Source organism: Brienomyrus brachyistius, unplaced genomic scaffold, assembly GCF_023856365.1.
Source record: "Brienomyrus brachyistius isolate T26 unplaced genomic scaffold, BBRACH_0.4 scaffold40, whole genome shotgun sequence".
NCBI classification, from domain to species: domain Eukaryota; kingdom Metazoa; phylum Chordata; class Actinopteri; order Osteoglossiformes; family Mormyridae; genus Brienomyrus; species Brienomyrus brachyistius.
Window position 1 is genome coordinate 161,879 of NW_026042315.1, and position 18,098 is coordinate 179,976.

Here is an 18,098-nt window from a genome sequence, read left to right on the forward strand (position 1 = left end):
CTAATATGCTAACACGCTAAAATGCTAGTATACTAATATGCTAATATGCTAATATGCTAATACGTTAGTATGTTAATATGCTAATACGTTAATATGCTAACACGCTAATATGCTAATATGCTATGCTAATATGCTAATATGCTAATATGCTAATATGCTAATATGCTAATATGCTAATATGTTAATACGCTATGCTAGTATGCTAATATGCTAATATGCTAATATGCTAATATGCTAGCACGCTAATATGCTAATATGCTAATATAATAAAATGCTAATATGCTAACATGCTAATATGCTAATATGTTAATGTGCTAATACACTAATAGGCTAACTTGCTAACATGCTAGTATGATAATATGCTAATATGCTAATATGCTAATACGCTAATATGCTAACACGCTAATATGTTAATATGTTAATATGTTAATATGCTAATATGCTAATATGGTAATACGTTAATATGCTAACACGCTAATATGCTAGTATGCTAATATGCTAATATGCTAATATGCTAATATGCTTATATGTTAATACACTAACACGGTAATATGCTAACACGCTAATATGCTAATATGCTAATATGCTAATATGCTAATATGCCAACACGCTATGCTAGTATGTTAATATGCTAATATATTAATACGCTATGCTTGTATGCTAATATGCTAATATGCTAATATGCTAACACGCTAATAAGCTAGTATGCTAATATGCTAATATGTTAATATGCTAATATGCTAATATGCTAATATGCTAACACGCTAACACGCTAATATGCTAGTGTGCTAATATGCTAATATGCTAATATGCTAATACGATATGCTAACACGCTAATATGTTAGTATGCTAATATGCTAATATGCTAATATGCTAATACGTTAATATGCTAATATGCTAAAACGCTAATATGCTAGTATGCTAATATGCTATGCTAATATGCTAATATGCTAATATGCTAATTTACTAATATGCTAATACACTAATATGCTAGTATGATAATATGCTATGGTAATATGCTAATATGCTAGTATGCTAATATGCTATGGTAATATGCTAATATGCTAATATGTTAATATGCTAATTTGCTAATATGCTAATACGCTAATATGCTAACACGCTAAAATGCTAGTATACTAATATGCTAATATGCTAATATGCTAGTATGTTAGTATGCTAATATGCTAATACGTGAATATGCTAACATGCTAATATGCTAATATGCTATGGTAATATGCTAATATGCTAATATGTTAATACGCTAATATGCTAATATGCTAAAACGCTAATATGCTAGTATGCTAATATGCTAACACACTAAAATGCTAGTATGCTAAAATGCTAATATACTAATATGCTAATATGCTAATACGCTAATATGCTGGTATGCTAATATGCTAATATGCTAATATGCTAATACACTAATATGCCAACACGCTCATATGTTAGTATGTTAATATGTTAATATGTTAATATGTTAATATGTTAATATGTTAATACGCTATGCTAGTATGCTAATATGCTAATATGCTAATATGCTAATATGTTAATACGTTAATATGCTAACACGTTAATAAGCTAATATGCTAATATACTAATATGCTAATATCCTAATATGCTAATACGCTAATACGTTAATATGCTAACACGCTAATATGCTAGTATGCTAATATGCTAATATGCTAATACGCTAATATGCTAACACATTAAAATGCTAGTATACTAAAATGCTAATATGCTAATATGCTAATATGCTAATACGCTATGCTAACACGCTAATATGTTAGCATGCTAATATGCTAATATGCTAATATGCTGATATGCTAACACGCTAATATGCTAGTATGCTAATATGCTAATATGCTAATACGTTAATATGCTAACACGCTAATATGCTAGTATGCTAATATGCTATGGTAATATGCTAATTTGCTAATATGCTAACACACTAATATACTAGTATGCTAATATACTAATATGCTAATACGTTAATACGCTAATATGTTAACACGCTAATATGATAGTATGCTAATATGCTATGGTAATATGTAAAATTTACTAATATGCTAATATGCTAATATGCTAACACAATAATATGCTAATATGCTAATACGCTAATATGCTAACACACTAATATACTAGTATGCTAATATACTAATATGCTAATATGCTAATATGCTAATACGTTAATACGCTAATATGCTAACACGCTAATATGCTAGTATGCTAATATGCTATGGTAATATGTTAATTTGCTAATATGCTAATTTGCTAATATGCTAATATGCTAATATGCTAACACACTAATATACTAGTATGCTAATATACTAATATGCTAATATGCTAATACGTTAATACGCTAATATGCTAACATGCTATGCTAATATGCTAATATGCTAATCTGAGCTGATCTGAGCATGCTAAAGCGTTTTATATACTAACACGCTAACATGCTAATAGCATGCTATGGCATTTAACATGCTAATATGCTAATATGCTAATATGCTAATATGCTAATATGCTAATATGTTAATATGTTAATATGTTAATATGCTAATATGTTAATACGCTATGCTAGTATGCTAATATGCTAATATGCTAATATGTTAATATGTTAATACGTTAATATGCTAACATGTTAATAAGCTAATATGCTAATATACTAATATGCTAATATGCTAATATGCTAATACGCTAATACGTTAATATGCTAACACGCTAATATGCTAGTATGCTAATATGCTAATATGCTAATACGCTAATATGCTAACACATTAAAATGCTAGTATGCTAAAATGCTAATATGCTAATATGCTAATATGCTAATACGCTATGCTAACACGCTAATATGTTAGCATGCTAATATGCTAATATGCTAATATGCTGATATGCTAACACGCTAATATGCTAGTATGCTAATATGCTAATATGCTAATATGCTAATATGCTAATATGCTAATTCGCTAATATGCTAACACGCTAATATGCTAGTATGCTAATATGCTATGGTAATATGCTAATTTGCTAATATGCTAATATGCTAATATGCTAACACAATAATATGCTAATATGCTAATACGCTAATATGCTAACACACTAATATACTAGTATGCTAATATACTAATATGCTAATATGCTAATACGTTAATACGCTAATATGCTAACACGCTAATATGCTAGTATGCTAATATGCTATGGTAATATGCTAATTTGCTAATATGCTAATATGCTAATATGCTAACACAATAATATGCTAACACGCTAATATGTTAATATGCTAATATGCTAATATGCTAATACACTAATATGCTAACACGCTAATATGCTAATATGCTAATATGCTATGGTAATATGCTAATATGCTAGTTTGCTAGTTTGCTAATATGCTAATACGTTAATATGCTAACACATTAAAATGCTAGTATGCTAAAATACTAATACGCTAATATGTTAATACGCTAATATGCTAATAAGCTAATATGCTAACACGCTAATATGTTAGTATGCTATGCTAATATGCTAATACGCTAATATGCTAACGCTAATATGCTAGTATGCTAATATGCTAATATGCTAATATGCTAATATGCTAATATGCTAATATGGTAACACATTAATATGCTAGTATGCTAATATGCTAATATGCTAATACGCTAATATGCTAACACACTAAAATACTGGTATGCTAAAATGTTAATATGCTAATATGCTAAAATGCTAACATGCTAATATGCTAGTATGCTAATATATTATGCTAATACGCTAATATGCTAACACACTAAAATACTAGTATGCTAAAATGCTAATATGCTAATATGCTAATATGCTAATATGCTAATATGTTAACATGTTAATATGCTAGTATACTAATATGCTAATATGCTAATATGTTAACATCTTAATACACTAATACGTTAATATGCTAACACGCTAAAATGCTAATATGCTAATATGCTAATATGCTAATATGCTAATATGCTAATATGCTAATACATTAATATGCTAGTATGCTAATATGCTAGTATGCTAATATGCTAGTATGCTAATATGCTAATACGTTAATATGCTAATACGTTAATATGCTAACACGCTAATATGCTAATATGCTATGGTAATATGCTAATGTGCTAATTTGCTAATATGCTACTACATTAATATGCTAACACGCTAAAATGCTAGTATGCTAATATGCTAATATGCTAATACACTAATATGCTAACACGCTAATATGCTAGTGTGCTAATATGCTAATATGCTAATATGCTAATACGATAATATGCTAAGACGCTAATATGCTAGTATGCTAATATGCTAATACGTTAATATGCTAATACGTTAATATGCTAACACGCTAATATGCTAATATGCTATGGTAATATGCTAATGTGCTAATTTGCTAATATGCTACTACATTAATATGCTAACACGCTAAAATGCTAGTATGCTAATATGCTAATATGCTAATATGCTAATACACTAATATGCTAACACGCTAATATGCTAGTGTGCTAATATGCTAATATGCTAATATGCTAATACGATAATATGCTAAGACGCTAATATGCTAGTATGCTAGTATGCTAATATGCTAATATGCTAATATGCTAATACGCTAATATGCTAATACGCTAATATGCTAGTATGCTAATATGCTAATATGTTAATATGTTAATACGCTATGCTAGTATGCTAATATGCTAATATGCTAATACGTCAATATGCTAACACGTTAATAAGCTAATATGCTAATATGCTAATATGCTAATATGCTAATATGCTAATACGCTAATACGCTAATATGCTAACACGCTAATAAGCTAGTATGCTAATATGCTAATACGCTAATATGCTAACACGCTAATATGTTAGTATGCTAATATGCTAATACGCTAATATGCTTACACGCTAATATGCTAGTATGCTAGTATGCTAATATGTTAATACGCTAATATGCTAACACGCTAATATGTTAGTATGCTAATATGCTAATATGCTAATATGCTATGCTAATATGCTATGCTAATATGCTAATACGCTAATATGCTAACATGCTAACATGCTAGTATGCTATGCTAATATGCTAATACGCTAATATGCTAACACGTTAATATGTTAATATGTTAATATGCTAATATGCTAATATGGTAATACGTTAATATGCTAGTATCCTAATATGCTAATATGCTAATATATTAATATGCTAATATGCTAATATGCTAATATGCTAATATGCTAATATGCTAACACGCTAATAAGCTAGTATACTAGTATGCTAATATGCTAATATGTTAATATGCTAATATGCTAATATGCTAACATGCTAACACGCTAATATGCTAGTGTGCTAATATGCTAATATGCTAATATGCTAATATGCTAATATGCTAATACGATAATATGCTAACACGCTAATATGTTAGTATACTAATATGCTAATATGCTAATACACTAATATGCTAATATGCTAACACGCTAATATGCTAGTATGCTAATATACTATGCTAATACGCTAATATGCTAATACGCTAATATGCTAACACGTTAAAATGCTAGTATACTAATATGCTAATATGCTAATATGCTTATATGCTAATATGCTAATACGCTAGTATGTTAATATGCTAATACGTTAATATGCTAACACGCTAATATGCTAATATGCTAATATGCTATGGTAATGTGCTAATATGCTAATATGCTAATATGTTAATATGCTAACATGCTAAAATACTAGTATGCTAATATGCTAATATGTTAATATGCTAACACGCTAATATGCTAATATGCTAATATGCTAAAATGTTAATATGCTAACATGCTAATATGCTAATATGTTAATATGCTAATACACTAATATGCTAACATGCTAACATGCTAGTATGATAATATGCTAATATGCTAATACGCTAATATGCTAACACGCTAATATGTTAATATGCTAACACGCTAATATGCTAATATGCTAATATGCTAATATGTTAATACGCTAACACGGTAATATGCTAACACGCTAATATGCTAATATGCTAATATGCCAACACGCTATGCTAGTATGCTAATATGCTAATATATTAATACGCTTTGCTAATATGCTAATTTACTAATATGCTAATACACTAATATGCTAGTATGCTAATATGCTATGGTAATATGCTAATATGCTAATATGCTAGTATGCTAATATGCTATGGTAATATGCTAATATGCTAATTTGCTAATATGCTAATACGCTAATATAACACGCTAAAATGCTAGTATACTAATATGCTAATATGCTAATATGCTAATATGCTAATATGCTAATATGCTAATATGCTAGTATGCTAGTATGCTAATATGCTAATACGTTAATATGCTAACATGCTAATATGCTAATATGCTATGGTAATATGCTAATATGCTAATTTGCTAATATGCTAATTTACTAATATGCTAATACGTTAATATGCTAACACGCTAAAATGCTAATATGCTAATATGATAATATGCTAATATGTTAATATGCTAATATGCTAATATGCTAATACACTAATATGCCAACACGCTCATATGTTAGTATGCTAATATGCTAATATGCTAATATGTTAATATGTTAATATGTTAATATGCTAATATGTTATGTTAATATGTTAATATGTTAATATGTTAATACGCTATGCTAGTATGCTAATATGCTAATATGCTAATATGCTAATATGTTAATACGTTAATATGCTAACACGTTAAGCTAATATGCTAATATACTAATATGCTAATATGCTAATATGCTAATATGCTAATACGCTAATACGTTATGCTAACACGCTAATATGCTAGTATGCTAATATGCTAGTATGCTAATATGCTAATATGCTAATACGCTAATATGCTAACACATTAAAATGCTAGTATGCTAAAATGCTAATATGCTAATATGCTAATATGCTAATACGCTATGCTAACACGCTAATATGTTAGCATGCTAATATGCTAATATGCTAATATGCTGATATGCTAACACACTAATATGCTAGTATGCTAATATGTTAATATGCTAATATGCTAATTCGCTAATATGCTAACATGCTAATATGCTAACACGCTAATATGCTAGTATGCTAATATGCTATGGTAATATGCTAATTTGCTAATATGCTAATATGCTAATATGCTAATATGCTAACACAATAATATGCTAATATGCTAATACGCTAATATGCTAACACGCTAATAAGCTAGTATACTAGTATGCTAATATGCTAATATGTTAATATGCTAATATGCTAACACGCTAATATGCTAGTGTGCTAATATGCTAATATGCTAATATGCTAATACGATAATATGCTAACACGCTAATATGTTAGTATACTAATATGCTAATATGCTAATACACTAATATGCTAACACGCTAAAATGCTAGTATACTAATATGCTAATATGCTAATATGCTAATACTCTAGTATGTTAATATGCTAATACGTTAATATGCTAACACGCTAATATGCTAATATGCTAATATGCTATGGTAATATGCTAATATGCTAATATGCTAATTTGCTAATATGCTAATATATTAATATGCTAACATGCTAAAATACTAGTATGCTAATATGCTAATATGTTAATACGCTATGCTAGTATGCTAATATGCTAATATGCTAACACGCTAATATGCTAATATGCTAATATGCTAAAATGTTATGCTAACATGCTAATATGCTAATATGTTAATATGCTAATACACTAATATGCTAACATGCTAGTATGATAATATGCTAATATGCTAATATGCTAATACGCTAATATGCTAACACGCTAACACGCTAATATGTTAATATGTTAATATGCTAATATGGTAATACGTTAATATGCTAACACGCTAATATGCTAGTATGCTAATATGCTAATATGCTAATATGCTAATATGTTAATACGCTAACACGGTAATATGCTAAAACGCTAATATGCTAATATGCTAATATGCCAACACGCTATGCTAGTATGCTAATATGCTAATATATTAATACGCTATGCTAGTATGCTAATATGCTAATATGCTAATATGCTAACACGCTAATAAGCTAGTATGCTAGTATGTTAATATGCTAATATGTTAATATGCTAATATGCTAATATGCTAATATGCTAAAACGCTAACATGCTAATATGCTAGTGTGCTAATATGCTAATATGCTAATATGCTAACACGCTAATATGCTAGTATGCTAATATGCTATGCTAATATGCTAATATGCTAATATGCTAATATGCTAATATGCTAATATGCTAATTTACTAATATGCTAATACACTAATATGCTAGTATGCTAATATGCTATGGTAATATGCTAATATGCTAATATGCTAGTATGCTAATATGCTATGGTAATATGCTAATATGCTAATATGCTAATTTACTAATATGCTAATACGCTAATATGTTAACACGCTAAAATGCTAGTATACTAATATGCTAATATGCTAATATGCTAGTATGCTAGTATGCTAATATGCTAATATGTTAATATGCTAACATGCTAATATGCTAATATGCTATGGTAATATGCTAATATGCTAATTTGCTAATATGCTAATACGTTAATATGCTAACACGCTAAAATGCTAATATGCTAATATGCTAATATGCTAATATGCTAATACGCTAATATGCTAACATGCTAATAAGCTAGTAAGCTAATATGTTATGTTAATATGCTAATATGCTAATATGTTAATACGCTAATATGCTAATATGCTAAAACGCTAATATGCTAGTATGCTAATATGCTAACACACTAAAATGCTAGTATGCTAAAATGCTAATATACTAATATGCTAATATGCTAATACGCTAATATGCTGGTATGTTAATATGCTAATATGCTAATATGCTAATACACTAATATGCCAACACGCTCATATGTTAGTATGCTAATATGCTAATATGCTAATATGCTAATATGCTAATATGTTAATATGTTAATATGTTAATATGCTAATATGTTAATACGCTATGCTAGTATGCTAATATGCTAATATGCTAATATGTTAATATGTTAATACGTTAATATGCTAACATGTTAATAAGCTAATATGCTAATATACTAATATGCTAATATGCTAATATGCTAATACGCTAATACGTTAATATGCTAACACGCTAATATGCTAGTATGCTAATATGCTAATATGCTAATACGCTAATATGCTAACACATTAAAATGCTAGTATGCTAAAATGCTAATATGCTAATATGCTAATATGCTAATACGCTATGCTAACACGCTAATATGTTAGCATGCTAATATGCTAATATGCTAATATGCTGATATGCTAACACGCTAATATGCTAGTATGCTAATATGCTAATATGCTAATATGCTAATATGCTAATATGCTAATTCGCTAATATGCTAACACGCTAATATGCTAGTATGCTAATATGCTATGGTAATATGCTAATTTGCTAATATGCTAATATGCTAATATGCTAACACAATAATATGCTAATATGCTAATACGCTAATATGCTAACACACTAATATACTAGTATGCTAATATACTAATATGCTAATATGCTAATACGTTAATACGCTAATATGCTAACACGCTAATATGCTAGTATGCTAATATGCTATGGTAATATGCTAATTTGCTAATATGCTAATATGCTAATATGCTAACACAATAATATGCTAACACAATAATATGCTAATATGCTAATACGCTAATATGCTAACACACTAATATACTAGTATGCTAATATACTAATATGCTAATATGCTAATACGTTAATACGCTAATATGCTAACACGCTAATATGCTAGTATGCTAATATGCTATGGTAATATGCTAATTTGCTAATATGCTAATATGCTAACATAATAATATGCTAATATGCTAATACGCTAATATACTAGTATGCTAATATACTAATATGCTAATATGCTAATACGTTAATACGCTAATATGCTAACATGCTATGCTAATATGTTAATATGCTAATATGCTAATCTGAGCTGATCTGAGCATGCTAAAGCGTTTTATATACTAACACGCTAACATGCTAATAGCATGCTATGGCATTTAACATGCTAACACGCTTCCTGCTCGCCCGTCCAATCCCCAAACCTAACAATAGGTACAGTGGATATTTAATAGTTAAAGAATTTCTAGAATTGAGCCTAAATAATAATATTGATACAGCTGCTGAAATCTTACTTCACATTTATGAGTTCCCTAGGAAGATCCCCAGAGAAGGTTGGTAACTGTTCATTCTAGCCAAAGGTGTTTCAATTCACATTGTTGACTAGGACTTTTCACAAACCCAGTAAATTAACTATTTATGGAGTTTTTTTGCACGCTACTGAGATATATTCTATAGATATTTCAGTGTTTCCCCTGCCATTATATTAGGGGGCGCCCCGCCCCCCCAACGGCGCCTCCCGCCCCCCTTGAAGGTCAAGTTAATTTTATTTTATTTACTATACAGTGCCAGATCACAACAGAAGTCATTTACGGTTACCTTTCCTATAGAACAGGCCTATGCATTGTCACACACAGATGAGCACACTCTCTGGACCTGAATTACCCAACTCTGGTAATAATCCACAGAGAATTAAGAAAGGATAGGAGGAAGGGAGGCTGCAGCTTTCCGATGGCTAAAATAACCTGCTCATCTTCTATCTCAGACTTGTGAAATGCGAAATGTTATTTGGTAGACGCGGTGCTTTTGTTTCATTTTCGGGATACTTTGAGCCCCTTTTTGAACAGAGAGCTCCATCTAGTGTTGACAGAAAAAAATAGCTAAATGGTCCGAAAGCGTCATTTTGTCCATCACTACGGTTTGGCACGTACGTGTTTGTTAAGTCCTGAAGATAAAGTATAGCCAGACGTCTCTGACTTCTCATATCAAGAGGCTCTAGAAATGTTCTTCCAGAAGCCCAGAAAGATGCACTGCAGTGACAAAAGCTGCACACTTTGTGGGTAACTGTCATAAAAAGAAACGTTCTGATGTTTAGTTCAGTTGTTATATTCACTGCTGTCATAAACATTGTTTACTGTCATAAACAAAAGGCACATGAACCCCCCCCCCCCCCCCCCAAGCTGTATACCTAGGGAAAGCACTGTATTTGTCAGACAAAATCACTTTTTTCAGTTCTTATAGACGATTGTGAAAGTGAAAGAAGTTCAAAAGCATTTTAGTCACACAGACAACAGTGATAAACGGTAAAATATGAATACATTTGTGATTTACCAGTTATATAATTACTAGAATAAGTTCTTATATATTAATACAGAAATTGACATCTTCTGTACATCTGCATGAGTCTCCTGGGAATAACATGATTCGAGAACAAGAGTAACTAACAGTTAAAAATATATTAAAATATTTCCACAGACAGACAAAATGAACGAGTTATTAGGATTACTAGCCTACGGTTTGTACGGTATATTTGCCTTTTTCATTAAACAAACTAACCTTTTCCAAATGACCTTCGAAAGCTTCAGTTCTACAGACAATTGTAAAAATGAAAGTATGAGCTCACAGCGTTTTATATAGTCACAGATATTGGTGGCCACACCACAGTTCATGAATATTGAATATTGCAGCAATTCTCATTTCCGGCTTGCCGTACAATTATTGACTTAAAATGCTGTACAACAGCCTAATGTAAACAGAAAAGCACTTACATGTCGTATAAATTGCTTAAAAGTGAAAAAAATGTCAAATGGAATCTTCTTTTTGTAGTTGACATTTTAAAATAAACCGGTTTACGTTATGTAACCATAGTTAATGTACACATTATTCCACTGATTTTTGTTATATAGGACTGTTATACATTTTCCATCTGCTTCCCAGCCCCCCTCTTTTTATTCTCGTTGGCCCTCTGTCTAGCCTCCCCCACCTGCAACTTCAGCAATTGGGTTTGGAGCTCTTTAAGGTCACTCTCCTCCTTCCCTGCCTCGTCCTTGGCCCTCTGTAGGTGGTGTATCACATGCCTATCCCACACGTGGGAGTCCGCACCTGGTAAGTCTGGGTTGTCGAGGATCGCAGCCCACACCCCCTCTGGAACCCCCTCCATTCTCGCTGCACCCCCTCCTGTCCGGGGTGACACCCGGTTCGCCGTCCAATCCTCCTTACACTTATCCAGGTATTCCCTGGGGTGCAGGGTTTTATCCCACGCCAGCTTTGGGACGCCTGCTCCAGTTGGAGGAGGAAACATTTCTCTCATGGCGTTTCCAATGCGCAGTACTACGGCTGTCAAGCTAACATCATCAGGATGCGTCAGTGTTCCTGCCCTCTCTTCCACCTCCAGCAATGAGTGTTTAGTCAGACATCTGGCTCCCACTGCCCGGAAATCTCCCAGTGCCAACATGGTCCCCTGAGTGAGCTTGTCTAGCTTATCCATCCACTGTCCTCCTCCTTCTGCTGGGGGCGGCATTTTATCAGCCAGTGCCTGCACGTCTCCTATCGGGAAGGGTCTATATTTATCCTGCGTCTGGCCCGTCCCTCTTAGCAGAGGTAGTTGATGCTTTGGGGGCCGTGAGACCATGCAATGACACTCCCACTCGCTCTCTCCCTCTTCATCGAGGGCAAAGCCCTGAGCCCTCACCCTTTGCTCTAAGAGTGAGGTTTCCCGTTGTAGTGCCGCCTCTATTTCGGCCATCCGCTCCTCTACCTGGTCTGCGAGGGCCCTACGAGCCCTGTCCTCTGGGTCGTCCTTCCATACCCCCGAAACGTGACCCCACATTTCCACCTTTTTACCCTCCTCTAGTTTCCCTGTGTTGGTCCCTGCCCGCTGACCAGGCGAATCTACTCCCCCTTGTTCCTCTAACTGCTCCCTCCTTACTCGAGCTGCAAACGCCACCTGGTCCTGTCTGCCTTCCGCCCCCGCCGCTTTTTGCTTTTTCCTTTTCTCCTCCCTGCTTGCCTGTCTCTCCTTCGGTTCCCTACACTCTGTATCTACGTTCGAGTCCGCCTCCGATCTCCCACCTAATCCGACGTCTGAGGGAGTCGAGGTCTCCCCCCCCAGCCGGATGCCCCCCTTGTACATTTATCACCCCGGACGTAACTGTGATCATAGGGCACATATGGGCAGGCGGGGCAGAAGGGGCGACCTTTTTACACGTATAGGCAGAGGGCCTGTCTCCCGCTCTCGGTTCCCCCTTCTCGGGTTCCGGCTGGCCCTCTCCTCTGCTCTGACCCTCACGATGTAAATGATCTGTTCCCTGCCAAAACAGGGCCAATTTCGCCTCTAACCCAAAATAATTACCTCAGAATCCAGGGTCCCTGACCCCTGGGCCTCTAACCCAAAATAATTACCTCAGAATCCGGGGTCCCTGACCCCTGGGCCTTTAACCCAAAATAATAAAATTCAGAATCCGGGGTCCCTGACCCCTGGTCCTCTAATCCAAAATAGTAAACTTCAGAATCCGTGGTCCCTGACCCCTGGGCCTTTAACCCAAAATAATAAACTTCAGAATCCGGGGTCCCTGACCCCTGGGTCTCTAACCCAAAATAATTACCTCAGAATCCGGGGTCCCTGACCCTGGGCCTCTGACCCAAAATAGTAAACTTCAGAATCCGTGGTCCCTGACCCCTGGGCCTTTAACCCAAAATAATAAACTTCAGAATCCGGGGTCCCTGACCCCTCGGCCTCTAACCCAAAATAATTACCTCAGAATCCGGGGTCCCTGACCCTGGGCCTCTGACCCAAAATAGTAAACTTCAGAATCCGTGGTCCCTGACCCCTCGGCCTCTAACCCAAAATAATTACCTCAGAATCCGGGGTCCCTGACCCCTGGGCCTCTAACCCAAAATAAAACCTCAGAATCCGGGGTCCCTGACCCTGGGCCTCTGACCCAACTTTTACCGGGACTCCCACCCGGTAACCTGAATTCCCCGGGACTCTAACCCAGCTCACTGGGACTCTAACCCAGTGTTTCTATTTGCTCGTCAGCGAATAGTGGGGCTGCCACACCAAGGACACCACAGTGGGACTCCAACCCAGCCTTAATATTCTTTTACCTACCCTCATTCGCCACCTCAATGTACTGACGGCCCTGATGGACACTTCGGACTACTTTATTTAGTATAGCCATATATGCAGATTTTGATATAACAGGCTCTGCTTACCTTTTGTTAGTGGTGCCTGCAGCCTTCTGTGCCCATTCAGGTCTCGTCTGGTATTTGCCGAATGCCGACCTCTATCTCGATCCCGAGCCCTCAAATTGTTGGAGTATGCCGTCTCCACCAGGTCCGTGGATGAGAAGAGATCACCCGGAGCCATTCTACAAGCAGCCCCCGCCCCTGTCCATACTTTTCCACTTTCAGGCAATTTCGTCTTATCTGGTGCAACATGTTGTTCTGTATGTTCCTAGTTATTGTGTCACCCCTATATCATTTACTAGCGACTGTCACCGCAGCCTGCGTGAATAGATTAACTTTGGTGTGCACAGAGCCTCCCTATATGTCCTTAGTCCCCTGCAGATATCGCTCTCCACAGAGGTGTGTCAAGAAATCATTTTAATAAATTAAGCAAGATCATATATATTTATTATCATGTCATGTACATGCACTGTTAATTGTAGCCATTTTGTCTGGTACAGAAAACATCTGTGTATTACATGCTGTTGATCTTTGAATAAAAATACATACATGTCATGCCCCGATCGTCCGATCCTCACGTGTGCCACGCCCCCTCGTTAGCCCCGTGTGGATTCCCCGTGCCCACCCGCTGTTTCCTGTTGCCGTCCTTAGTCCAATGTATTTAGTCCGCGTTCCAGTTAGTTTCCCCAGTCCGGTCATTAACATTGTCCTACTGTGTGGTGTTCATCTTGCAATACACCCCGTCTTTTTGATTTCCGTGAGCCCGATCCTGATTTCCTCGCTTCCCGCTCACTCATCCCGCACACGGTACATAACAATACAAGTATCACGGCATCCAGTTTTATTCTATTATATGGATGGATGGATGAAAATGGAATGTATGGATAAATGCAGGAAGACAATAATAAAAAACTATATGAACCTGAAGCAAGCAGTCCCCCAATGCCACATATGGGAATGATGTGGGCACATTAGATGGTATACTGCATTATGTGCAGTATGAGCCCTGCACCCCATTTTTGGGTTTTTCATCATTTAACTCACTTGATCTATGGTGTCAACTGAACACTAAAATAGCTAATAAATTTAAAACTATACAACAACACTCATTGTACTCTGTAAAGTGTTAAATGCTCCAGTCAGTGAAAGTGTGTCCCCTACCCTTAGACCCCAGAGGATTAAAATGGGGCAGATATGTGGAGGTGGAGACTCATTGACTTAACACCCTATGGTGTAAATTTAACACTATTAGAGTTAATAAAGATAACTGCTGTAAAAACAACACACTCAAGGCACTCTGTAAAGTGTTAAAGGTAACACCGAATGCTGTGGACCCATATAAACACTCCAATATATAAACAGTGTTAATTTAACACTGGCACATTTTCTGTGTAGTCTTACTTCACTTAACTTTTTATGTCACTTTTTAACTCAGTCAAACTGTACTAACAACTTATGATTAACTGATTTCATTAAAAAGTATTTTATGAGTGGAAGGTTAAAAAATATTAGGTGGTACATTGGGCGGAGCTTAATTCTCTCCCCGTCTATGATGTCATAAGCGGGAGGGGGACGTATCCCTTTTTCGCGGGCGATCCTTGTTAAAATAACTGTCGCTCTCTCGCCATGTCGCACTTGTGCGTAGAGCCACGATCCCCACACACCACTGTCTTTTATTGAAAACAGCTGAGGCAAGTCGTTTTCTGAACTTTAAAGTGTGTATACAATAAGTAAACATGTAAAATAAGTATAAAATGTGTTATAAAGCATATAGCCAACGACAATTAATAAAGAATTTAAGCAAAATATCCCAGACGTACCATGGCCTATAGCTGGTAGAAATGGAGCTATCCTACGGCCTACAAGATAAAAGCATATGGCACCAAATTGGAATCAGTAGTCTTTAAAAGAATAAAATACATTACATGGATTTATTAATGCGATATTTTAAATATGTTTTAAGGCATAATACAATTTTTAACAATAATTTTAAGGGGTCACTGGATGCATCAAGCTTTTCTAGCTAGAGAGGAAAGAGGGTCTGGCAGTTTTGAATGGTAAAAGCAGTAGTTGTGTATTGCTAACGGGGTATTTTTTTAAACAAAATGCACTATTTTATATCGGTAAAAACACCGCCATCCTATTTTTAGGGGGATTTATGCATATTGCATGTCTAGACATGTCGGTCTGCTAATGTCCGTGGCCTTGGGGAACAGGGCGTCGGCGCAAGAGCTTTTGGAGCCGTGAGCGATAAGCCTATGAGGAGGAAGCGTCAATGAAACAAAATGGCCGCCGGCTGACAAATTGTTGCGGGGTGTCTACAGAGTGACTGTAACATCTCGTTTAGCCGATGGTCCTGGGTGTGAGAAGCACACAGCCAGCACCCCCAAACAGGCAGAAAGCACATAACCTCTATCAATCTGTCTTATTTGTAAATATTATAACATAATATATTTCTAATTTAAATAAAGGTCAATATCTAACACCACAGCTCTGGGGCTTTGGCATGGGCCCGGACACCCCGCTGCAGGCCTGGGGCGTTGGATGAAGTATCTAACTACAATTGTTTAATCGGAGGGATAAAGTCCAATAACTTAAACGGTTGTATGACAATTTAGTATAAATTTTAAACCAATATGATCTAAGGAATAAAACAATTTAGTTGTAGTTTGTTAGTTTTATTTTAAATAAGATGCTCCCAGTTTATTATTGATTTAGTAGCTGTAGGAACTAGTGAGCGGTATTTAGCAACATTCATCAAAAATATCTTCAACATTCCAATATGGAAGGTAACCGACAAAGTTTTCAAGCAGATTTCATAAAACAAGACATCGCAAGGAGTCCGTTCGTTCCAGAGATGGCACCGTACGTGGTCCCGGCTAGGAACTACAGTGAGCGGTATTTAGCTACTGTCATGCCCTGTCGTCCGATCCTTGTGTGTGCCACGCCCCCTGATTATCCACATGTGCTTCCCCGATCTTACCCAGCTGTCTCCGATTATTTTCGCCCAGTCTTGTCTATTTGAGTCCACGTCTTGCCCTGCCTGGTTGTCCGTCATTGATGTTAGTTAAGGTTAGCTGCTCTGTGTTTGTCGCTGTCTGCCCCGTCTTCTCTGTCCCAATTCCGAATAAGCCCCGAATTCCCTGCTTGCCCACCTGGTCTTTTCCCGCTTCCTGCTCGCTCGCTCACCAGCCCAAACTCTGACAGCTACAAACTTCAAAAACATTTTTAAAACTTTGTTAGACTAATACCGTAGTTGTTTTAATAATTGAAGGGATAAAAAACATTTGTCGTGTTTGTCAATGTATTATTTTAAGTAAATGCATTATTTTCTAACAGCAAAAGCCCTGTCATGTTTTAGGTGCGAAAATATATGGTCTAACATTATATGGACTAGTAACTGTCTCTGGGGGAGCAGCCCCGGGTAGGAACTATTAAGCAGCATTTAGTGACAAGCATCAAAAACACATTTTTAAAAACTTTAGCAGAATAAAGCCTTAGTTATTTCAATAAACAAGTTTTTTCAGTAAATTTTTGTTCACGCTCATGCGCACAAACACACACACCCCAGAGGTCAGGGGGCTTTAGAGTTTAACTTTAGGTTGGTGATCGCGATGTGTGACCAAACCCAAAAGCACCCTAACTTAGTCATCCACTATGCAGTGAGACCAGACAGTGACTATATGCCCGATTTAACCGCTGGTCTTTATTTATTTATTTTTATTTTTTTAAAAAAACTTTGACAGAATAAAGACTTAGATATTTTGATAAACACACTTTTTTTTCAGTAAATGTTTGTTTACGCTCATGTGCACAAACACACACATACCGGTGGCCTGGGGGGCTTTAGAATTTAACTTAGGTCTGTGAAAGTATAGGACTGCGATGTGTATTCAGACATTTAACATACACTACTGTCTATTGATGAAGAAATTATTTAATTCTGGCCTGATCATTCATGTTGGCTGACTTTTTAAATTTAGTGCACAGAGGTTGAAATAAGT